General features: G+C 45.0%; 1 protein-coding gene across 3 annotated transcripts in view; it reads right to left on the reverse strand.

The window, feature by feature from the left end:
• The window catches only part of AMOT (angiomotin), a 60,774-nt gene extending 39,028 nt beyond the window's left edge, over positions 1-21,746 (reverse strand). The window contains exon 1 of one of the 3 annotated variants that reach the window (XM_076347408.1): positions 21,671-21,746. The gene's annotated coding sequence lies outside the window, so the exon portion shown is untranslated. Of the gene's footprint in view, positions 1-8,749; positions 9,617-21,670 lie in introns of those variants that run through there. The other 2 variants (XM_076347407.1, XM_076347410.1) reach the window with 2 other exon arrangements.
• Between the last annotated feature and the right edge of the window lie 3,348 nt (positions 21,747-25,094).

The raw sequence follows: 25,094 nt of genomic DNA on the forward strand, positions 1-25,094 counted from the left end.
GCCAAGATCTCGCCTTTTAGATGTCTTCTTGATAAAACCAGATCAAGCTTACACAGGTTTAGTCACATCAGGTCTCATTTCAGAGGACTGCCTCCCAGCGCATACCGAGCAAGATTTATCTGCTTCGAACTTCACAGATTTCCAGTAATTATCCTTGTAGAATTGGGGAATTGTTGTAAACCCAAGCCGCAATTTTAATTCAACATCAAGTTTTGTTTTGTCTTTTAAGAATGCTCCACTTCTTGCTGCTGCTAGCACTCAGGCAGCGCCCTGCTTCTGTTGTCAGCAGCCCCTGTCCCACAACTATCCCAAGTATGCCTCAGCACCATTTTCATTGCATTGTGTGGTTTCTCCATTCCTTCACTGATTTAGTCCAGGCCTCTCCTCGGGGCTCTCAGATAATGAAAACCATGTGAGAGTAAAATGTAATCTTCAAACACGCAAACCAGTTTCATGTGCATTATCAGAAGGGAGCAAAACGTTGACAGTGCATCATTTGTCCCTACCGATAGGATCAGGCTGTTTTAATTGCTGGTGAGATAAAAAAAGATTAGAATCACCATCTACATTAAAAATAAAGTCAGAATTCGAACGTAAAAGTCCTGAAAACAATGGAAATACACACCCCAAACAGATATATCTGTTTTATGCTACCTTAAGATAGTTTTTCCTTATATGTCAGTTGTGACACCCTGAAAATTTGTATTATAAGTTGGCACAAATAAAAACCGCAGGTGGAGAAGGGTGTAGAGAAGAAAACAATCACTACAGCCTAACTTTAGCATGGAATTTTCCGGCTTTTTCTAGCATTACCACAATTTAAACTATTTTAAGCCCCCATATGGAGGAGCTCTTCTTATTTCACAAAGCAGTTTTACAGAATTTAATGGGACTAGTCACAGAATACGGAAAGCAAGCGGGCATGGGCCCTCCTTTTTTCAAAGGGCTGCTTTTTTTTTTTCTTTATAAAAAGAAACAGTTAAAATACAGTTAACTTATCAGTTGTCAGTCACCCTAAAAGAGCTGGCAATGCTCATTCTGAGATGCTGTGGCTCAAGGAAGGGAACAAACCTAATGCAGTACTGGGACAACCCAATATCACGAAGCAAGCCCATTTTGTGATCTCAATGGGTAGCATGGGTTGAAAAGATGGATCTGCATCTTTTTTTTAAAAGTAAAACCAACAGAAGATCCAGACCACCAAATTTTTAGAAAGCAAGGATGTTATAAAAGTGGTTTTGGTGTTGTTCTTTTATCATAACCACCTGGGTTTTTCATATGCACCTTCTAAAAACCTTTAATCACCTGTAAGATGATTAATTAAGCCTCACCACCACACTGGGAGGAAGATATTACTACGTTCATTTTAGCACAGCGTTGATTGGCTCAGTCCTGGCCTACATGTATGTTTTTGTTGCGACAACTATGTCACTCAGGGAATTGATTTCTTTCAATGTAACTATTCCAGCAACCACTCTAAAGCAGCCGGAGTTACACTAGGAAATAATTGTTTTTAGGTATATTACTTAGGAAACTTTGTGTAAACCATACCAGCAAAACTTCTTCCTTGCTAACATAAACTTCATCACTACTAGAAAGATTTTCCATAATAACTGGAGCAGCAAATATTTTAAGCATAGATACTACCTAAATGGTTTTGATTGAGGATGTAGGCATCCCAGAACTTGTGCAAGCAGAAGGCAGGGGAACTTTCTGAGTATTTTCTACAGCTGGACAAGATACTTCTGCAAGGTATCCCTAGCAGCTGCAGAAACAAAAAGTTAGAGCTACACAATATTCCCCTAATGAAGAAAATCTGCACGTTTGTGTTTTGATGGTGCAGCATCAGCAACTAATAACACACCACGATCTTATGGCACTTAAGCACTGAGATGTGCTAAAATGAACTTCACTGAATATGCAGAAACCACAGGTAACACATTGCTCCGTAAGCACAAATCCAAAATAATTAACCTTGCCCCAGCTCTCATTCAGAGCTGTAGTCAATGCCAGCAGTGCTTGCAGCAGGTAACGCATTGAGCTCTCCACTGCCTGAGGAATAGGGAAGGGATGTAACTGCTAGGGCCTCACTCGGGCTGGAAAACCTGCTATCCTGTGTCTCACAAGGCAACACATAGCCAAAGTGCTCCCCTCAGAGCTGTCTGCCTCCCACAAGCACCATCTTGGGCCCTGATCTCCATTTCAGCCTTTTGAGATTGTTCCATGGACATGGAAAAATCCCTTCAAAATGCCACCTGAGCAGTTTGGGATGGGGCCAGTGGCCTTCCATACAAATTTTCTCTTGCCACTCCTACTTCCCCAAATGAGAAATGCACTGGCCTTTCACCAGGTGGTAAATCCACTCTTCCCCCATGGGTGCTAAGATTCTTTTATTACTTCTCCTTTTTTTAAACAAGATCCGAGCGCTCCACACCTGATCCCAACTCGGCAACAGTAAAAGCTGGTTTTTTTTCACGTAACTTTGGAGTACTCTTTTCTGCCTGCTCTCTAAGGTTCCCCGACCTTACCCAAAGGAAGCGCGGAAGAGACTACGTAATTGCTCTCAGTCTCTTCAACTTTTATCATTCTGCAGTAAAAAGTGCTTCAAATTTGTTTTTACCTAATACGAATATCAGCATTCAGCTGTGATGATTTCAGTAAACTACAGATTACCAATTCATTGTGCACCTCCGCAGGCTATCTTACACTGTTTTTATGTTCTGTCTCTCCAGAAATCTGGAGGAGGTTTCAGCTTTGTTTCTTTTCAAAAAGACAATGGGAAAACTAGGAAGATATGTTTTCCCACCCTGTTTTTCCCAAGCCCCACAACAAGACGGGCTAGCCCTAGTATGAAGCAAGAAAATTAGTTTCAGCTGGACACAGAACCACCCAAATTAGAACAGCAGGAAAAGTCCACCAAACCAAGTCACTGAAATGTGGAATTACTTTCCCTGAGGGTTACAGTAAATAATCCTAAGAGATTAAGTAATTCTTTTAAAAAACAAGTTGTGTAGAGACACAAAGCATTTTAAAGCAAACAAAAATTACGGTGATACAACTCTTAGACAAGGTCTTAAAAATGCTAAATAATTCATTAAACAAAAACTTAAATTGGCTTAATTCATAGACATTCATATAAGAGAACTGCTCAACAACATCTTGGTCTACAATTAGACACTGTAAGTGCTTTGCTAATACAAATAATAGCAAGGCCTTTGAAAACCAATTTTATTAGATCAGTGAACTTTTTAATAGTTTAAACAAAGTCTTGGTTCTATAATCTAACCAATACTGATGAACCTTACATAGTCAAACAGTAGTTATCACGGAGAATGACCAAAGACCTCTCCAAACTCCCAAAGCTTTTCAAATATTTAGTATTTAAAAAAGATAAAAGGTTATTTTAAGCTTAGACACAACCAAACAAGACAACAGTCATTCTGAGAGAGGATGAGAAAGTAAAAAAGCAACAAGTATGAATGGCAGTATTTATCTCTGAACCCCTTCTGCAGGACCAAGAATGCAGACTGCGTGCCAGTAAAATATGAGATGATTCAGCTATTAGAAACAGGAGAGAGCACTCACTTTTCCAGTGCCAACCTAGCAATACGGGAGCTGCTCACAACAAAGCATGACGCATCGAACAACCATCATGAAGGATCACCACAACTTATGATCCCCAGGAGACTCCAACACACGTTCTTCCTTCACTTAAGCTAAGCACCTCACATAACCACTACTCTACCAAGACATGATTTTAAGGCTTTGAGAGCTGTTTCCACAGGCCTTTTTATTTTACTCTCGGTTTTTTGTTTTGTTCATGACTTTTTCTTCTCCATTCCTATTCATTCACCTATTCATTCCTCATTCACCAATCTCCCGCTTACATCAAATGCCTGGTTTGCCCTGAATGGCCATTTATACACAGGTAAGTTTCAAATACATTCTTACTTAAAAAATTACATCCAAGTGTCTAGGTAAACACAAATTTCATCAACCCTAAAAAAACTCCTTTCACTTACAGGCATAGTAGGCAAGTAAGACAAATATGATATTGCATATTTAAAAATGAATTGCTCCTAGGAGCTCTTTTACATTATTATTCCCCAAAGTTGTTGAGATTTTTTTTTCTGTCTTGAAGATTACACTTCAAGGCTACTCTGGAGAGCCAAGTAATGTGCAAGATTTGGATACTTGCTGACTTTAGACTTCTCCATACAGTACAGTATTTTCACATGGATACAATTTCAGCATCAGATCTGGTCAAAGCATGAACCAAATACTTTTGCAAAAGCTGAAGGCATGGCTGTAGCGTGGAGGCTGCAGTATGCAATTCTTCCTGTGGCCGGCATTGCATTCCAGAGCTGTTTGGGAATACACTCTCTCCTGTCTAAAAAGGTTTAACAACTGAGAAGCTCCTGCAGCCAAACTGGACTCATAGGGCAGCTATGTGCCTGTTCTTTCATAACGACAATGATTTAAAACCTATAATATGATGATGCCATATATGGGGCACATACGGAGAGAAGATCAGGCACAATGGGCAGATGAAAGTCTAATCTAGAAAGTAACTACTCATCAGAAAGTAAGACAAGCAAAGAATTCCTGAAAGCAGAAGATGAGCTTACAGAAATCGGTTGTGGCCCAGATTCAACACAATGGACTAAACCATTTTGACAAATCCTCTAGTGCTTCCTGAAACTTTATAACCCCAACAATAGGCAATTTGGAACACTTCTATGAAGAACCAAGAGATGCAAGTCCTCTCTTGTGTTTCAGTGGATAGAAGAGGTGAAAGAGAGCCTTCAACCTTATTGCCAATCACCAAGAATGGCTGTTCTCACACTATTATAAACATTTGGTCTCCATGGAAGGGGGATACCTAGCAGCAAACATTGGCAACCAAGGACATTCCACTCCCACTATATCGTCCACAACAGCAAGGAGAAAAAAAAAAAAATCCATAAGGCTGTTTTGATTAGGAAACCTTTGAGAAGACTTCTCCAAAAGTAAATGTCTGAAAATACCTTGAAATATGGGAATGTGCAACAACAGTTAGATGGGGAAAAACAGGCAACTTTATTCTGAAAGCATTTACACTTCACCCCAAAGTGGGAACATTTAATAATCCAGGAACCTTTTGCCAAGAACAAGGTCATAGTTTTCTTTTTAATTCAGAACAGAACCTGACACACACCATATTCTGCACTGAACAGAGAATCTTGTAATTTACAGGTGTTTGGAGCCACTTTTTAGTTTAATACAAACTCTTACCATGTAAGAACTTTCTTATATTGGGCTTTGTCTTTCCATTGGGTTACAGTTCTGCAGCTCTTTAAAAGCTGTCAGTAAGAATGAAGCAAGAACTGCAAAACAGAGTTCTGCCTCGAGAGGTATGAACACATAAATTCATTTACAGCTAAAAGTATTAAAATACACTTGGACCATTGATAATTCTAGAATTAAAGACTTGTCTCTATATATACATTAATATGGCAACAACCTAAACCTACATCAGATTTTGCTCCACGTTAAGAAAACAAAGCCTTTAACGAGCTGAAATTTTACTTCAGCTGTTCATTCATTGTAGTGACAGGGAGCCCCAGTCATCGACCAAGACATCATTGTGCCGGGTGCCACACAGAGTTAAATGGTGTAAGTTGTTCCATCAAAAAAACCACCAGCAAAACCACCACCACCCCAAAAAAATAAATCACATTACACTCAACTGGAGACAAAAGGAAAGGGTAGAAGAGGGAGAAGCATTTATGTTTTGAGAACTGAGGGGTTGCAAATTCTCAATTTCACTGTCATGGTTCGGAAAACGTGGCAGTAAAGCAATGCAACCTTACTTCTAAATAACCAAAAAGATTGGTCGGTCTGCTGATGAAAGACAGGATAAAGAGAACAAGAGAACTATTAAATTATCTACACTTCTGGGATTCTTGCTATTCTTTTGCAAAGTGAATGGCTTATGTTAATCAGGATGCATCTGAAATACATCATTCAAGCCTTCTTGTACAAATATAGTTCTTATTTATCCAGAAAGATCCCCACCAGCTGGCAATGTTTGCATACAATGTTAAACCTAACTTCAAGAGCCCATGCATTATGAGTCATTTTACATTTAAAAACATTAGTTCTCTTAGCTGTTCTTGAAGTTGGTGTATCCCATGAGAAGAATTTTAGTGGAATTCAACAATAATACACTATGTTACCGTCCTACTTTCTTCAGCACAAAGAAATTATGAGTTTTCTGTTGTTTGCTGTTTTTTTTCTCTTAACGGTGCTTTGCCTACAGAACATCATTGGAGAAGGGACAAAAGGATTTGCACCAATCCCTCCTATATGAATCAAATATTTATGCTATACCCTCTTCAAGCACTTTCATCTAGTAACCTATGGAATGTGATCTTCTGACCTTAACACTCAAGCATGTCTAAATCAGCTGCCCTTTGAGCTGTATTACAGACTACAGAGAATTTTTATATGTATTTGTATTACAGGCATATGAAAACCTTGTGGCCCAGCCGTGGCATTCTGTGCTACAAAGCATACATTAGTTCAAAGTCGCTCAAGCATGCTTCAGGAAAGAGCAATACTTTGATTCTCCCATGTTTATGGCACAATCTGATGTCATGTGTCACCATAAATAGGTAGAATGATGAACCACGCTATCAGTATATTAACCAGCCATCACAATTTAAATACGTGGCATGCCAAACGATACCAAAATTACGAGGTGCCAGCATCACTGCAATCCCATGTCCCACTGTATGGCCCATTCTGCCTACTCCGCACTGCCCAGTTTCCTTTCTACCTCCAGCCTCCTCCCCAGGACAGGCAGTGCTGCCTGCAAAACATCTCCAGAATCAGAAAGACAATGAGCTTGGGAGAAGACCAGGCACCCCTTTCCCTCCTCCTGGAAATCCTACCCTTTCCTCAAGAAAGCGCTAGAGCAGAAACAAATCATTCTGTGTTGTGTTTGTGGCTCCTAGGAATGTTTTAAGGACAGGGGTTATGTTGCAAATAAGTGTCCTGGAGAAAAAGAGAGGGAGACCAAGCGCCCCAGATGAACCCGCAACGTCAACTATGGGACAAATTTTTCCAGGGTCAGCTCATGACCCTGCTCCTAGGAGGAGCAGTCACTGAGGTAACCCTGGTGAAAGTCTGACCCAAAGATTTAACAGGGTCATGGTCTTGATGGTAGGGTTCATGTTTTTATATCAGCCCTGAAAAACCGACGTGATGCTGCCCATCACTCACACAGGAGCAGCACAAGGGTGTAGGCCAAGCTCAAGAAGATGGTTCTTGTGTTCCCACCCTGATTTGGCAGAAAGGCTCGGTCCCCAGAAAAAGTCAAGGATAGCAGAAAAAAGTGAGACAGCAGCCAAAACTTATGCCACATCCTCTCCCCGAAGATGGATCCTGGTCAGTCACCTGCCCCAGTCCCCTCGCAAGGTGCCCTGCTGGCTGTTGCACCTCAGCAGAGCCTGAGGCGTCCTCTGAGGGTTCATCAGCTCAGAGCATGCTGACTTGCTGCTCCCCCTCTAAGGGAGGAATGGGACACCTTTTCCACATTTTTTTCCCGCAGAAATCCCTCCAGGGGAGAGGAAGGGGGGTGGGGAGAAAGAGGAACAGGGACCACAACAGACCAATATTTAAACAGACCAATATTTAGCATTTCCTGCATCATCTACAGGAAAAACCCACGCAGTGGGGAAGAGCATGATGTCAAGGCTGGTTTCACCACATAAACAGCCAGATCCTCCTGCTAGGGGATGCTATGTGTTCCCACATGGAACAATATAATCCTCCCTGCAAAGAGGAGTCCTACTACCAGCCACACGAAATTCCACAGGTCCTTCCCTTGCACAAAAGACTGGTAGCGATGAAACTCTGGCCGTGGGGAAGTGGGTATGTGGGTACAGAGCCGGGGGAGAAGGAAATTAGCAATTCACAGCGGTATTAACACTTGTAAAACAGCACACATTCAGCACTTGGCCCCTACAGAAAGAAGTATGCTACAAAATATGTTTCCCTGCACAGAGACTGGGACTCCATCCAGTTATTATGTGCACATGTCCCTGCTGCGTTTTCAGTCTTACTTTAAAAAAAAAAAATCTCAAAATAAAGAAAACATATCCTCATACGCACTCTGTACAGTGCCAAGCATGTTCCTAGCCATGCTCAATAATCTGTTAAGGCGTGTTAATTATGGGTTCGACACTTTTACACCTTGTGACACAGCAGTAAAGCACTTAATGTAAAACAAATTCCAGTGTGAAACAAGAAATCTCAACTGATTGTGGAAGCCCTGTTTGCACGCGTGCATACGTAAATGCACATACATGCTTCTCTGTGAAGCATGACGAGCAAAGACAATCTTGACACGTGGATTACAAGCACAATGACTGCGATTATTTTCTCAAAAGAAAAGAGCACCACAAGAAACACAGCTGCTTTCAAACACAGCCTGACACAAACCCACTTCAGCGACTTCCACAGAACTTTACTTTATCCAACTACACACAAGTACATCACTATTAATTTTGGCTATTTACTGCCAGTGGTGAAATGGGTGGACGAGTGTACTTTTTTTGGCAAGAATTTTGCAAGATGAAGAGTGGTCTTTACAGGAGAGAGAAGTGATGGGCAAAAGCTGACAGAGAAGAGAGCCAGCCTAACTCCCAGGTTTAGGCTGCAAGAATGAATGCCGAGTCCCTTGCGCCATGAGCACGCCTCTTACCTACTGATCTGCTGAAGACAAAAGGGTTTTCTTCTTTTCAGAAACTGGACACTTGTAGCTCGTTGGGTCAGTCACACAAAGCTTCCCTGCTGCCAAAGGTATTTTTGTTCCCTCGGGTTTTTGTTGTTGTTGTTTGGTTTTTTTACCCCAGAGAGTAAAGGGCAGAACAGTGGATTCAGCAGGGGCAAAGGGTGGAATTCGAGACCCAACAGGCGAACTGCAGAGCTCTCTCTAAAAGATGTTGTATTTCAAGGCGCTTTCACTTGCAAATCCTTCTTCATCCTCAGTGTCAATAAAACTGGAGGGGGGGGAGTAAACTTTTTTAACTGCAGAAATAAACCAGACTCCACAGAAAGGGGAACGTGATATCAACTGGATTTGTGGCTCCACTTTTTCTTTTATTAAAAATAAATATACTTTCAGACAGGCAATCAAGAGAGATGGGTAAAAATCCAATACAGTCAGACAGGACCTGCCCGCAGTCCTTGGAAGGAGGATAGCGGTATCTCAAGAATGGCAGAATAAACAAAAAGAAGGGAAAGTCTGCGTCCCGCTGGAGGTGGCCCGGCGCAGGCTCCGCTGTCAGTGGCAGCGCCGCCCGGGGCACTCGCAGCGCCCGCGGCCCCGGCAGGGAAAGGCGACCCGCAGCATCGCGGCCGGGGGAGGCTGCTCCGCTCCGCTCCGCGCCTCCTTCTCCGCGGTTACCTGTGCGCAGCGGGGCGAGGCGAGCACGGAGGAGCCGCAGGGCCGGACGCGGGGCTGGGGCGGCAGCGTCCCCCGGCACACGCTCTCCGCGGCAGCAGGCTCACACCGGCGCGCACACGGCGGCGGGCCGGGCAGGGCAGGGCAGGGCCGGGCCGGGCAGCTCCGCTCCCTCCTCCGCCTCCTTCCGCCTCGCTCTGCGGCGCGGGCGCCCCGCGGGACGGAGCTCCGCCAGGGCGGGCAGGAAGCGCCCCGCCGCCCCCGCCCGGCGACCGCCCCCCGCCGCCGGCCCCGCCTCCGCCCCGCCCCGCCCCCGGCGCCGCCCGTCACTCCGGCGGCGGCGGCGGCGGCCGCTATTGTGCGCGGGGCGGCGGCGGGGAAGCCGGTCCCGTCCCGGGAGAGCAGCGCTCGCCGCGCCCCGCGGGAGCCGGCGCCTTCGCAGAGCCTCCGCCGGCGGTGGCCTCCGCCGCTCCCCCGCGGGAGCGAGCTCTGGGCGGCCGCTGCGCGCAGCCCGTGCCCTTAGGAAGCGGCGGAGCTCCGGGGCGGCGGGCAGGCACGGCTCCGGCCTGGCTCAGACGGGGAGCGCATCCCGCTCGCCCGAGCCTGCCTGCGCAGCAGGCGCCGAGGAGCTCCGGCCGTGCTACCTGTTAATGTGCGTGTGAGCGTTTGGGCCCGCTCAGCCCCGCAGCAGCCCGCAGCTCAGCACAGAGGGGCTGTAAGGACTTCGTATGACCAGGCACTTGGTCACCTGCGGAAGCGTTCACAGGAGTTAGCCCCAAGGTCTCAGAACCGTTCTGCTAAGTCAGTGGAGTTAAATGGGTTTATACCAACGTACCCCGGCCAAGGATCTGACTCACCCACTTTTTGCTGGCCAAATGCTGAAAATAATTGAAAGCATGGCAAGAACTGACCACGACTAACCGCACATAAGCAGGAGGAGTTCCCTGTGTACAATGTTCTGCTTAAAACTAAAATATACATCACGCAGTCTTCCAAGGCTCAGTCTATCGTAACAGTAAATATCCACGGACCTCTACTCCTCTGCCACACCTGGATCTAATGGCTGGTGTGGAAAGAGGAGATGGAAGGGACTTCAGCATTTTCCCCAAATGCAACCACGATTTTGCTGCGTTTTGTCATTTTACGGCATGATAAAAGACGGTAGCCACATTCAGAGGTGGTTTTTGTTTGAAGGCTTTAGCGCCTGGAATCACACTGTAGAATTTCAACTTCAAAAATAGTTTGGTTTTAAACACATTAACAACCTTTAAAGAAAAGCACGAACATAATCACCTTTGCACATGTCTCCCCATTCACAGAAGGCCAGTAAAAGGATCCCAAAATGTTGTTAAAAAGAAAGGCTTAAGCCAGTCTCCCTGTTTTGGAAGATCTAATGGCACTTGGTAATGGCAGTAACGCAGTCACCTCTGCAGCGGTACCAACCTCTGTATCAGAGAGGCAAAGCTCTTGTTCTGAAATGGGGTAAGCAACTTTAACTTCTCCTAGCCTGATGCCGGTAACCAGGGCAAATCCGCAGCCTAAACAAGGCCCGAGATAACAAACTGGTCCTTCGACAGGAATGTTATTTGTGTACAAACAATGGTACCTTGCCTTTCTCACAGTCCACCTCCTCCCCTGGCTTTTGCATACAACGCACTCAAATCCTCCTCCCGTGAGGTCACTCCTGTCCGTGAACTCCCAAGTGACAGCTTCTGCTTGTCTCCCGGCTCCCGTTCACTAACTTACAATTTCAAGAAAGAGCAAGACAAAAAACGGGAGAAGCTGTCACAGTGTGTCCACAGCTGACTTAATACACTAAGGCCTGACCATGCAAATATTAAGCCCATTAAGTAGTCCCGGTTTGGTAAGGTTTGGCCATAAGATGACACCAGTTCCCGAAAGTACTAAATGTGCAAAAACTGGCCACATGACAAATCCTTGCACCGTGAAACTTGGCCTACTGGAGTTCGTTAGGGCTCTTCGTGTGAGAAGAGATAACACGATTCAGCCGTTTACCTTTTAATTGCTCTAAGCAAACGAATCCTTTCCAACATTCCCAACTCTTAACATTGAAAAGAAAGATCTGGAAAAAAAATCAGGAAGTCAAATTTCAGAAATCCCAAATGCAGAATATATAAACATCTATTTTTTCCCCTCGTAACTGCCATTCATTCATTGGAACGTTTCAGTGGAACAACTGTAGAAACACATGTAAACAGTTCATTAACATCCCATAACCTTACAGCTTGCAAACGCAAAAAAGACAACGCAGAACAAGCTAATGAAGCACATATTTGCTAGATGCTGTGGGGTGGAGTTGTAAGGGAAATATATAGCTTCAGCAAGTTAAAGAGTTACAAACCACGCTTCAATCACACATCCTGTCTCCCTCCCACATGCTAAAAGAAAATAGTGGGGAGTAAAGAGAGAAGGTAGAGTCGTCAGGAAAGCAAAAATATTGCTTAATGCGGACACTGAAAAGCAACTAGCCTTGCCCGAAGCATATTAACCTCAACTCATCTGCCGCTGTTCATTCCACAAAGCACTAGCGCTGCTCATGTTTAACCCACACAATTGGAGATAACAGCTTTATCGGAACTGGAAAAGAACAAAGATGCACGAAATCCACATTCTCTTCCTTAAAACATTCTCCCCCTGCATCCTCCCTTCACCCAGCTCCCCGCCCAGCCCAGTCCTCAGGAGCTCCAGCACACATCTGAACGGCTGCCAGTGGAGGAAGCGAGCAGTTTCCATACACACATCACGCCACAATGTGGGAATTCAGGAAACAACACAAGAAAGGGGTTCCTAATAACTGTTCCAGCGTACTCGGGCCAATTTATGCAATCATACAAAGGTCACAGTAGATGTGTTAACAAGCACAAAAGATAAAACGGCAAGCAGTTCAAAGTAGGAAAATAAATCTTGGCCTTACAAAGTGTTTGGATGACCTGGAATTGCTCCACCTACAATTTTTTAAGAGGTTGTCCTTCACATTCTTTAAAATTCCTCCATCTTAAAGTTCCTCCCTCCAGGAATCGCTGTAACTCTGCCGTCCTTTGTCCACAGCAGCTGGAGCTCAGGAAGCTGCTGATATTATCCCTCGTGTACAGACAGAAATCACCGCTCAGTCCTGCGTCCATTCAGTGCAGCTGAGAGGGGTGTAAATTAATTTCCGTGGATCTCTGATCTCGGGCCAGTTTAACAGAGCTTTTCTTCTTGCACATAAAAATAAACTGTTAACAGTGCTCAGAAGTGCCATTTAGCTCTTGGGACCAGACAGTACATCCCCACCACCACCAAAGCGGGGGGTTCTTTGTCTAGTCTGTAAATATGCTGTTAGGCGAAATAATGGCCCTACAGTAAACAAACAGTAATGCGAGCAATAGTAAAAAAGAGTAAGAGGAGGAGAGGAGGCCAAGTTTGCTAGGCGAGCAGGAGCAAGAAATAGGTAATTCCGAGAAGGGAGATGATTACTTTATCTTTCTCACCATAGAAGCCAAATAGTCAGTTTGACAGACATATTCATTGAAGAAAAGGAAGTAAGTGAACAAATACATCAGGGGATACAGATCAAAACAAGATTAGAAGATTTCAAAACCGTGTAAGAATCACAAGAAATGTGTGGAGAAGGCACCAAGGTACAGGAGGGTTAAGTGGTTTGTCCAAAGTCATGCTGGGAGTTTGGTCTAGACTTGGAGAGTCTCTGAGAGTCACAGGCCACAGGACCTGCCTTGCTGCCCGCACATACGGGGAACTTGGACGTAAAGCCCCACTACAGCATTGCAGCTTTTGCTGCCATTTCACCACCGAGGTGGACAGCACCCAGGGCCTTCAGGATGGTCATGGCCATTTTTAAGTTGTATTTAGAGGATTTGACGTTGCTGCTATATCGAGCCCTGAGCCGTAACAAACCCTGAAAGGTTCCCTCAGGTCCTGCTGGAGACCAGCTATGATTTCTGAAGAGAAACAAAATCAATCTGACAGACATGAGATTGAGGCATGAATCATATGTAAAACCAGTTATCATTCACCAACAGATGGTAATGACAGGTATTCACAGACCAACAACACCAGAAATGACTACCATGAAACTTGACGTGCTCAGAATCGCTAGAAAAATTCTACTTTTCAAAACACAGGAGCAGGAATAGTTATGCACGATGTATTCCTCTGTCCTTCACTAAGTAATTGCTGTGTCTTTCTATGCAAGTTTATTATTCTACCAATTCTATATAATAAAACTTTAATGACCACGTAACTTCTGGGAGGGAAGTAATTGCTGCAGAGACTTCTGCATAGCCAACTTCATGTCCTGTCTATATTGTGATTTACACCATAACATGGCTCCTGCTCATCTAAGGTTTTGTATGCTACTGCGTGTGAAGAGTTTTAAAAGTATGTCAGTCTGGATGGTACCTCTAATGGAGTGTAACTCAAGTTCAGCGTGGTTCCTTGGGTGAAGAAAGGGCCTGCACAGGAAGTGGGAGCAAAGGAACAGCTTACCACAGTGAAATGCAATACAGAGGTCAGCAGTGATGTGTCAGCCGTGAGTTGATTGATCAGGTACCACCTGTAAAGAGAATTATTCTAACTGCTGAACCTTGGCCCCTTTTTATGCAGAATTTCCGAAGAAAGCTGTGGAGCCAGAACAGTGATAAACAACTGCCAACTATGGAAAAACAAATTAAATGTTTCAGCTTTGCTCTAAACGCATTCACACCCCAGTCCCCTAGACTTAAATGTAGTTTTGGCAAAACAAGGACAGCAGGGTTAGTCTGGAGAAAGGGATTTCCTTACAAGACACCATTCTTCTCCCGAAGAAGGACCTGTAAGCCTTTAACTGATGTCTGTTGTACGTTAACAACCTTGATGTACAAAAGTTGACCGTCTCCCTCGTTTCTCTGCACTCTTGCCTCTCGTGCCTCTTTAAAAAGAGAAGCCTCTTCAAAATCTGCCAAAACGAATTAAAAGATTCCCTCAACTTCCAGTGGATTTGGATCAGAGTGAACTGTAAGAGTAAGGCACGGAGGCCCTGCACTTCAACACAGTCTTTGTTTGCTCTCAATGACTAAAGAATGTATGAAATCACAAGAGAGCGAGATGCTCAGCAGGTTCTGCAGCAAAAAACAGACTTGATAATCCTGATATTTCAATGACCATAAAGATTAAGAGGGGAAAACCACGGCTGATTTGAAACCAAAAAGCCTAACCTCTTCAAAGTCTCCAGGACTTATAATGGTGCAACTGTATTGATAAATACCATGGGGATGGGGGAGAGGGGGTGATTTTTGATTTAAAGCTTTTGCAACTCGTTTTTAACATTGATGTCGGAAGCAGACTCAGAACTGAGAAATGCAAGAGGCCCAACCAAAAGTAGTCGTTGGATGGAAGCAACCTTCCATTGCCTGGGAGGGTTAAAAGTATGGTCTCAGTGAAACAATGAGCGCCATATAGATGCTAGAGCTCTACTAATTGTAGGAGCAGAGCCATCTTCCCCCACTACATAGAAGCTGTACTGCATAGTAAACAGACTATTTTGAAGATGAAATTAAAGATGATAAATGAAAGGAGAAATAATGTCATGTACAAAAAAGGTCAAATGCATTGGAACAAAACATATGAAATTCTGTTAAATAATTGCTTCAGAAAGTGGCAATTATAATTTTTCTGAGCACATAGTTGTGCTCCTAAAAACAATCTTTCTCCTGTAGTAAGCTACAAAAACACTGATAATTAGAGACAGCACGATATCAAGTTACAGATAATTGATTAACATTTCATTTTCACAGAAATGAAAAACTAAAAATAGAATTATGGAACAAAGTCTGATTCGATTTTACAATCAATTTCAGAAGCTGCTGCCGCATTCTGGAAGAGCACCAGCACTCTCTGCTGGTGATCTTTGTTCAGTAGTTATCTAGAGGAAAAATGAGGAATAAAATGCATTATGTTTTTTATACAGAATGCCATTTTTGTTTTAAATTGATTGCTAAATTGATAGGGATCTAATTAGTTAACAGCAACTCTAGGAGCTAGTTATGTTTTCAGAAACAATACAGTCATTACTAAGTGTATTTACTGTGGGCAATCATCATTCACTGGAATAAATTTCACTGTCGCAAATAAACATCTGATGTTTAATGCTTCTCTCTGCAGAAAGCACTTCTGCTGTAGCACAAAGACAAGCTGGTGTGAGAAGTTCCCATGATGCCAAATCCCTTGGCTCCACCCTGACTTTCCATCAATTTTAGAGCCATGCCAAGAAAAACAGCTCTTCTTAAAAAAGTCCTAGTATAGCACCAACATCTTCCCCTACGGTAGTCACAGTGGCAATGCCACTATGTTTTAATCAAAGCAAACCTGCTTCCAGCCCTGCCTCTGTTACACCCTTTGCCAGGAAGCTGGAAAAGCTTTGACTCCCTCTCCCCAGCACACACCCAAGCCTTGTCCACACCTGCGGTGGATCGCTTTACCGCATCTGAGCCAGAGACTGCACAGGGACAAACAGATCAGGAGAAAAAAAATAAAAACAAAGCCAAGTACCTAAGTGACAGCTGCCCCAGTTTCCAAACTATGCACAGATCAGGCATCAGGAAGAAGGGTTAAAGACTGGCAAATTGAATCCATGTGCAGCTCATGAAAGTGTGGGAAACAAAAGAGACAATGTGAGTTAAGGACAGAGTATTCATTAGCAAAGGGCTCAAGTTTCTTGGCTTTTGCTGGTCCGCTTCCCAATGGCCATTTTTCAAGGTAGCTTTTTGTTCTTCAGTTTTGAACATAGTCCTGGAAAGACATTATACTCTTTCTTAGCTAACGAACTAAAGCTCAGTACATGTTGAACTGCTTAAAATAATTTGTCTTTTTAATTCCCTGGGGGCAAGAGGGGAGAACAATGTCGGAGATGGGGTTTTTCTGCTCGGCTACAGTGGCTTTGGATCAGAGCTTTATATGACATATCTGATCCAAAGACCTCAGACACCTTCATAAATATCCATTTACACTATGGTATTAAATACTCACATAAAGAAATCCAATGTTTAAAAAAAAATTTAAAAAATGAGACTTCATAATGCAGCCCTCTCAATTTGAGTCAGAGTAAAGCCATCACTGGAGAATGGCTGCCGCACTCTGAGCCACCACCCCAGCTTAGCTCTGCATTGCTGGGGCTGGACCTGCCATCCCTCCCTTTCAACGCCTGCAAGGCACTCAGGAACTCGTTAACGAGGATGGCTTCAAGGTATTTGGGATGCTGAAAAGATTCAGTTTACAGCAGCAACACCAGGTTGCAGAAAGGGGTCCCAGTCATTCACGGGGAGCGGTCTGGGGTCTCCAGTTTTTCCACCTGAGGGGCACAGTCAACCCTCATATCAGGTGGAGCGTGCAGCCATGGCTGAATTAAATGATGTGGGAGCGTGAGCGGTACCAGCGAGTGCCAGTGAGGGCCCAGTGCTCCCCAAGCCCTGTGGTAGGTCTATACCCCTCCGTCATATGGGAGACACCCAGAACAAGACTGCAAATCTCCTGGTGCCTAGGGCCAGTATTTTGAAAGCAGCTCCATCTCTGGTAGGACATAAATACCAGCTTAGGATCTGCTTCGTAAGGTCCCTACATATAAGCCAAGTCTTGAAAATCTGACCTTTGCTTCTTCAGAAAAAATCTGAATTTTGGTAATCCTGGGGCTTAGAAGGGAACTGATTTGCTGCTCGATCAAGAAAAAGCAGTAATTAGGGTGAAGTTCTGGAAAAAGCAGTTAAAATAGTGGGTCAGAAATTGAAACCCAGGGTCTATTTCACTGTTTCAGTCAGTAGATATCTGCATACTAAGTGTAACAAGATACACAGCATTTTGCTTTGACTATTTTACTTTATGAAGTAAAAAATAGGAAGAACAGCTTCTGAATTAGAGAAACAGCTAAGAGCCCTAAAAGGAACACACACAGTGGTAAAAATAAGTGAGTTTTAACATAGTCGTAAGTCAAAGCCAGAAATAATTGTTCTAATGCATTCTGCTCCTGACAAATCTCAACTTCAGAAGAGCTTCACATCTGCAGAGAGTCCCAAGGAACTTTTTAAGCATTCAGGGATCACCAACACTTGGCTAAGTGGGACAGAGTGACAGCCAAATGCCAAGCACAGCGCTCTAAAACACTGCATGAGGAACAGAGACTCCTGCCTAAGGGATCAGAACAAGTTTCCCATTGTACAAAAGGACAAAAGGTTTCAAACCTGAAGTTTTCTGTTTTTCAAGGAAGTTAATATTTTGGACATGACAGGACCCAGCAAGAGATCACTGATCTACAAGGAATGAGAAGATGCCAAAAACCTTGAGAACTTGAGTAACTACAGGAAATTGACATGATTACTTTTTTTTAATGCTATTAACTATACATGCCAGACTGCTCTTAAATATTCTCTTCCCACATTCATACCCACACCTTTACCTTCGTACCATACGAATTCCATATTCCGCTCTGTCCCTTGATCATTAATGCAGACTCCTAAGCTTCAGACTTCAAAGAAATGCACGCGTTAAGAGTCACAGGCACAGGACTGGAACAGCGTCAAAGCCTCCCTGTGCAGGAACCTCGATCTTCAGTTTGACTTCACTGTACAAATATCTCGTTCTATCAAGACTAGGAAATTCAATGATTTATGTAGGGCTTCCCACAGATTAAGTTAATAAGGGAACCCAACAGTGCCTCATCTCCTTCCGCCTTCCAAACACTGGTAAATGAAAGGAAATGGGAATGTCTCCTGGGGTAAGGGGAAGACGTGAGCGCTCTACAAATGTGCAAGGGAAGAAACCAAAGGCTTCATTGTGTGGATATGCACTTCTCCAGGAACCCTATTCCCTTCTCCACTCTCCCATAAATGGCACATGATAATGTTCTTAGGGAAACTTGGTTCAGTTGCAAAGTCTCACCCAACCACAGCGATCGTCACCTAGAACGGTGGTGATTTAGTTTTCTTCCTGCTTTTTCTTTTATATTTTTCCTTCCTTTGTCCCTCCTCCCTTTCTTCTGTTCTCACCCTCCCTCTTTCTGCTGCTAAAAATGTCTGCACTCCCTGCTTCCTTATTTCTGTAGGTTCCCTTCTGTCATTTGTAGTACATTTCCAGTACCACCAGCATTACTCGGAGCGCCAGTCATGCCTTACTAGTCAAAGCTTCCAGCATTAATTGACTGAATTACAGTTCAACACAATACAAATGAAGAAATTACTGCACAGACAGATCAAGACATAGGTCTCTCCAAGACCCCAAGGGACTTAGGGACTCATTTTAATGTAACTTGCAATCAACATCCCTTTGAGTTACATTTGAAAATTACACCAGCATTCCCTGGCCGAGATTAAGCCTCATCACAAGACAGTCAGAAAGGCAGTCTGGCCTTTTTCAGCTTTATTTGTAGCTGCTTGTATATCGCCAACTTTCAAGGACATTACCCAACACCAAACTAACATAGGTGCAGTTTCTTTAGTGGTAAGAAAGCTGCTATAGGTCATCAGATTCAGGCATTTTCATTGACAAGATGGTCTATGCTTGCTCTGAGCTGTTAGACATTACAATGGTAAAGTGTGAGAAGCTGTTGTAGATACACACGCTTCAAAGTGCCTTCATCAGCCTTATGATCCCTCATAAAACACTGGGCTAAAGTGACAGTACTGGTGGTTAGACGGTGTTACAGAGCAATGATTTACTTACTGAGAAGGTGAACTATAAAGCCAAACTCAGAAATTTCTCTGCCTAATGAGAACACTGCAACTAGGTCATCACTGAACCCTGCGCAACCACAAATCGGAGCAAAAACATTCCCACGGAATAAGTAATATGTGACAGCAGGTATTTGGAATGAGAACAAGGATTTCATCCATGTAGCCCTACTGTTGAATTATGTAGATAAACAGCAGTCCTGAGATAGTCAGCTTACAGCAGGGACATGCAGGTGTTAGGATACATAGACCCAGTTTACCACTAGCAATATAGAGCCTAAACTCCCAAACATGAAAGTTCATGTCCAACTTTGATGAAATTTGACCTGAAATTTGGCCTGAATCCAGGCCACAACCTTCTTTGTATCTTTTGGACTCCAGGTTGAGCAATGCTTCTAATTTCCAATAACTACCTCTGCTAAAAAACTAAATCAGTTCTACACCTAACCTTGCTCAGTTCAGGCTGTACATTTTGGTAAGCCTCTGAACACGAGACTTTTATTCAAATGACAAGATAAGGGACTTTAATAGGCAGTCTCCAGACTGCTTTTGGTTGCTGAAACTCCCCTCCCTTGGGTCCTGCACAGGCACATGGAAGTACCTGCTACTGGGGCAGAGAGGTCAGGAGAGTGAAGATTTGCAGGTTAATGGGATACCGTTCTGATCAGGGAGATTAGGTTACAAGGCCGTGCCTTTGAAGACTGGCTTCTTCAGTGTGGCACTTCGGTTTACAACTGGGGATTTCTTTTAATTAGATTGTACTCTTAATTATTTACGACCTATATTATCTGCAGAAGCTGCCCAAAACCTAAGCCTTAATAAGGATAATTGGAATAATCATATTTTTACCTCTTTTGTAAAGCACCTTGAGCCTTACTGATGAGAAATGGTAGGACAGGATTAGATGCTTAATGAAAAATTATCAGTAAAAAGTGGAATAAAAAGGAAAAGTGAACTAAAATGGAATTTGCTACTTTATACTGTGTTAGGGCCGAATTGAGGATCATTTATCAGAGGTGACACTCTGAAAATTTTAACCTGAAAATTGAATGGGGATCTTCTTTATGCATCTGACGATGGGAGATTCCCGGCGAGGATGCCAAGGGCCAGAGTCTGGGCCTGAATGTCGTGTGAAGTCAGAACAGCCCCCCCAGGAGCCTGCACTATGGAAGCGCTGGGCTATCCTACCGTATGCTGGCAATTCAGCCAGTTCTTGGCTATTTACAGCATCAAGCAAAAGCAACGGGTGTTTAAGGTCACCCAGGTTCCTGTGTCCACCACAGTTCCTCCACACTAAAATTTGGCCCTCCAGCCCTCACCTTCCTCAAAAAGTATCCCGGAATTGAGACAGACAGGATTTGTGCTTCTGCTTCGACCATGTGGTAAATATCACGGTGAATATTTATGGACCTACCTAAATCAGTCTGCTAATGAAAGGCATAATCTTTCAACCTGAGGGCAGACCGTGAAGTAGTAGCAGGGATGGCTAAACCCAGAGCCTCAAGGGGCTGGTGGATCCACACTTCTACCAGGCAAGGATGCAAACCCAAAGCTTTTAACTCTTTGGGGATTATCACCCACCAAGAGATCAAAGCAAGAGGATTTGGAGTCACTTCTGCTTAATTCAGAGTTTGGGCAGAGGTGGATCAGCTCCTGTGGGTGTTCGGGGCCGGCAGGGACAGGGACTCTGGAGGGAAGAGGAGGACACAGGAGGCACCATCTCTTGCACCTGTGGCAGGGGCAGAGGCCCTGGACCTCCTCTGCAGGACTGTAGGTAGTAAAACATCCCCTTGCAATACCTAGACTTGAAAATGGACCTGGGAAGGGACAGGATGGCTCTGCTCTCTCCTTCGCACTGACTCCTCTGTCCCCACTATCACACACATCAAACAGTCCCCATGGCAAGCCCTCACAGCCTTCTCCTCACCTCACCGCTGGTCCATGATGAGACTTCCCTGAGACCACCGGGGGTACCTGCGGCGACCCCAAATACTGGACATGGTCCCAGGGTTTGCGGGCTGAGCCACAGACAGAACTGCCCCACACCCGCCCACCTCGCCCGGGGAAGGAGGTGGTCTCCGTGAGGGCAGCGGAGGGACTCGGGAGCCCCTTCTCCGGGCTCTGAGGGAGGACTCCCGCCTCGGGGGAGCCGCGGGGCCGTGCAGCCCCGTCCCGGGAGGTGCGAGGAGAGGGCCGGCATTTACCTCAGGCTGGAGGCGGGGGGCGCGGGCAGGAGCGGGGCGCCGAGGGGAGGGCCGGGGCCACCGCGGCCGTTAGGCGGGAGCCGGCGCCGCACGCCCCCGCCTCAGCAGCCCCTCCGGCGGGGGAACCCCAGCGCCGCTCCCCGCTGCACCTGCCCCCGAGACCGGCATCCCGGCCGGGCAGGGTGGCCGCGGCCCCCTCCTCATCGCAGGGGGCCAGCGGGGCTGCAGCCAGCCGCGCTCCCCTCACGCAGCCGGCCTCGCAGCGGCGGCTCGAGCCTCCCCCCTCCACACCCGCTCCTTACCCCGCGGGCGCCAGCCCCAGCGGCCGCCCGCTCATCCATCTTGCTCCTCTTCCCTCCGAGGCGACAAAGCCGGCATGGCAATGAGAGACACCGAGGAGCTCTGGGAAGTGCCTACCCCAGATTCAGTTATTAACTTTCACCAGGCGGCTGCAACTACGGCACCCGGCATCCCCCGCTGGGCCAGCGCCTGCAAAGGCGGCCGGGAAGTGTAGTCCTCCCGCCCCGCCGCCGCCTCACCGCCCGCCCGCCGGCGGGAGCTGCCGGCCCGCCTCGCCTGGCCTCACCGCCCGAGTGCTGAGCGGGAACACGCAACCCTCGCCGCGCGGCCCTGGGTCGGAAGGGAGCTGCCTCCGTAGGTTCCTTAAGGTTTCCACGTCTTGGCCGATGGAGGAGAGGCGGTCCAGGCAGGTGCTCCATGGAGGCAGCTCCTCTCCCAACAGGCCTGGGACACACAGGCATCTGGGGGCTAAAGGCGCAGAAGTCCTCCATGAAATACCGTCTGGGCTGTGAGGCACACCAAGAAGGCAGGCGTCAAGGGGAACGCACAGAAAAAGAGGAGACGGAGATGTTCATCCTTCACTCCGAGAGAGGGGGATGTCTTCCCCACCATCACAGCATCACTCACAAAATGGCCGCTTGCCCACAGGGGGCCCCTCGTTCCTTGGAAAGGCAGAGCCATAGCAAAAAGTTTTGACATTTTAGCGGTTACAAAGATACGTTTGCCACAGCTGGCCAGCCAGATCTGCAAATATTAAGGGTGTCCTGGGCCCCCTCTGCCACATCAGGGCTGCTGTCCCTGCACGTGGCCACCGCGTCAGCAGTGCTACAGGGTGACTGCCGTTTTTACTACCGAGTAACTTCTTCAAGTACCATTGACTGCACATTTTATAGCACGGAAATGCTTTGTCTACCTCCTGTAGTTAACAGTAGATTGTAAATTATGCAGGGAGACACCAGAATGAGAGCTCATGTATTTCGGCCTAGGAGGAGCTTATTTTATTGACAACAAATTTAAAGTCTTTCATGTTGAAATTTTTTATAATCTCAGCCATGAGGATTTAAGCTCTTCACTTTTTATTTCACCTCTTATTATCAGCCCACTTACATGCTAAATCTATTACCTTCATAACATCATGAGCTTTCTGTGACAGTTTTGTCTTCTAATGTCTTCTGCAATGTTTCTAACCAGCAACATTCCTTGCCCCAAAAACACTCAACAAAAGCAATAAAAATGTAAAAGCAGAACTGTCAAAGATTCACGTCTAGAAGAGTTGTCAGAACACATGCAAAAATAATCTGGGAAGACAGGTGTGACTCCAGAGGATGTAAAATTTAGTGAGAGAAGGAATCTCTAGATGCCTTAAGAATATTTTATCACTGCAATAGCCAGGTGCTAAAAAAATATTAATAGGCAAAGCTTAAAAAAATATCTGAAAACTCTGTCACTCAAGTAATCAGCTGCTGGCCATCAAGTGTAGAGCTCCTGCCATCTCATGTTGAGATGTTTCATCCATTTTTCTGTACAACCCATAAAGCTGAGTATCTCTCTGGCCTTGCCGTACAAGGCTTGCTATGTTGAGCACACAGACATGAACACTGCCTTAGTTAAGACAAGCCATGTGGAAACAAAAGGACATTTTAGAGCTGTGAGTAGCAAGCATCCCAAGTCAGGTGGAAAAATGTTTTTAAGTGCAGACATCTGTGTTCATGGAGCATTACCACTCCTTGCCATATTTGATTACAGATAGTTTTGTTTTGTTGCTATCGATGAAGAGGGGAAAAAACCCAGCAGAGGTAGCGGCCACACACCAACCTCTCACTGTAAACACCAAGAAAGGAGCTGTGGAGGGGAAGTCTGTTATTGCTCCATGGGAATCCAGCAACACAGGGGTATAAGAGTGACACTAAAATGGGCCGTGCTGTCGCAAGGCCTTGTTTGCCAGAGCCAGACAAGAATGATCTGTTATAAAACATGGTGGAATGTTTGTTTTTGTAGTACTGGATTTCCAAAATCCATAGTCTTTTTGTGGCCGACAAGCTCACTCCTTTCTTTGCCTCGTTACTGCAGCTGTCGGAGGTCTGCACCCCTGCCTGGAAAACATGAGTAACAGCAAGAAAGCAATCCTAGCAAAAATCTGCATCATTCATGCGTAATCAGACAATGCTTGGGAGATTTACAAAGGAGGGGAGGAGGAGAAAACCACAGCGCTGCAGTCATTTGCATTATTGCTAGTTTCTTTTCTTTGTAATAATCACTTTTAGCTTTAAAATGTAATGAGTATATATTCCATACGCAGCTTTGTACACACTTCAGCGTTATTGGGTTTTAATTCGCATCCCACCGTGACCGAGTAAAATTTGGCAAATAGGCTGTGTCTGTTTATAACACATGCTTTCATTTTGTTTTGGTAATATTATGTACATACATACAAATGAACTTAAAAGCATACTCTGTGTTGTGGCTTACTGCTTACCTCAACGATTCTCTCCATGGTTCGTCCTGGCTGCTTTATACTATTCAGGCCATGCAAAACCTCCTGGGAAGCACCCTAACAATACTGCTGGGAATTCACTAGGAATAAAAACAGGCAATCGCTGCTTTACATCACTTTTCTCTGATCCAGCAGGAAGATACACAAGCAGCTCAGCTGGAGCACTGCATCTTCTTACAGTTCTTACGAGCAGAGCCATGACTGCTAACGTAATCCAAAACACACTTTTGGACGCTCAGAAGCCAGTCTGAGTTTGGAGTAGTCCCGGGTTTGATTTAGAGCCACCTGTGCTCGCGTTTGGGTCCTGCAGCATGCATAGGAGCCAACGCACAACAGTCAAAGTGGAAATCCTGACTCTATACATTTGCACCGTGTTGGTGGTCCTCCACTGACAATACTTGCGGTTCTGCAACGTGCCTAAGCCACACACACATGCCTAATTGTCCAACTGTGTGGTTCTACTATGCTAGTTTGAGTGCTTTTAGGACCACAAACTTGAGCAAAGGCGCATTGCAGTTCTGTTTGCCTGTGACTCAGTTTTCACCTGCCTCTGTCTTCAAAGTTTCCCCTATATTCAGATTAGATACATTAGTTGCCTACTATGAGGCGAGCTCTCTAGATGAGAAACGCGTCTAAATTTGCACTTTTTTTACTAGACTTGCACATTCAAAATTTCATCTTACTTTATTACTTGGTGGCATGGAAGTTTCAACATAACAGCACATCTGTAACGATTTACTTCTCTACCAACAAAGTTCACTTCAATGATGAATGGGTGCTTAGAGATCCACTAGACAAAAATAAAAGGATATTTACAAATACCGTAATTAGTGCAAAAAGGAAAAATATCTCCGACTCCTGCTGCTAGGAAGAAGCTATTTTAATGTAGACCATTCTAAAAATTGGAAAGAAGGACCATATACAAACTGGGA

The sequence above is a fragment of the Aptenodytes patagonicus genome, chromosome 9 (assembly GCF_965638725.1).
Source record: "Aptenodytes patagonicus chromosome 9, bAptPat1.pri.cur, whole genome shotgun sequence".
Taxonomy (NCBI): Eukaryota; Metazoa; Chordata; class Aves; order Sphenisciformes; family Spheniscidae; genus Aptenodytes; species Aptenodytes patagonicus.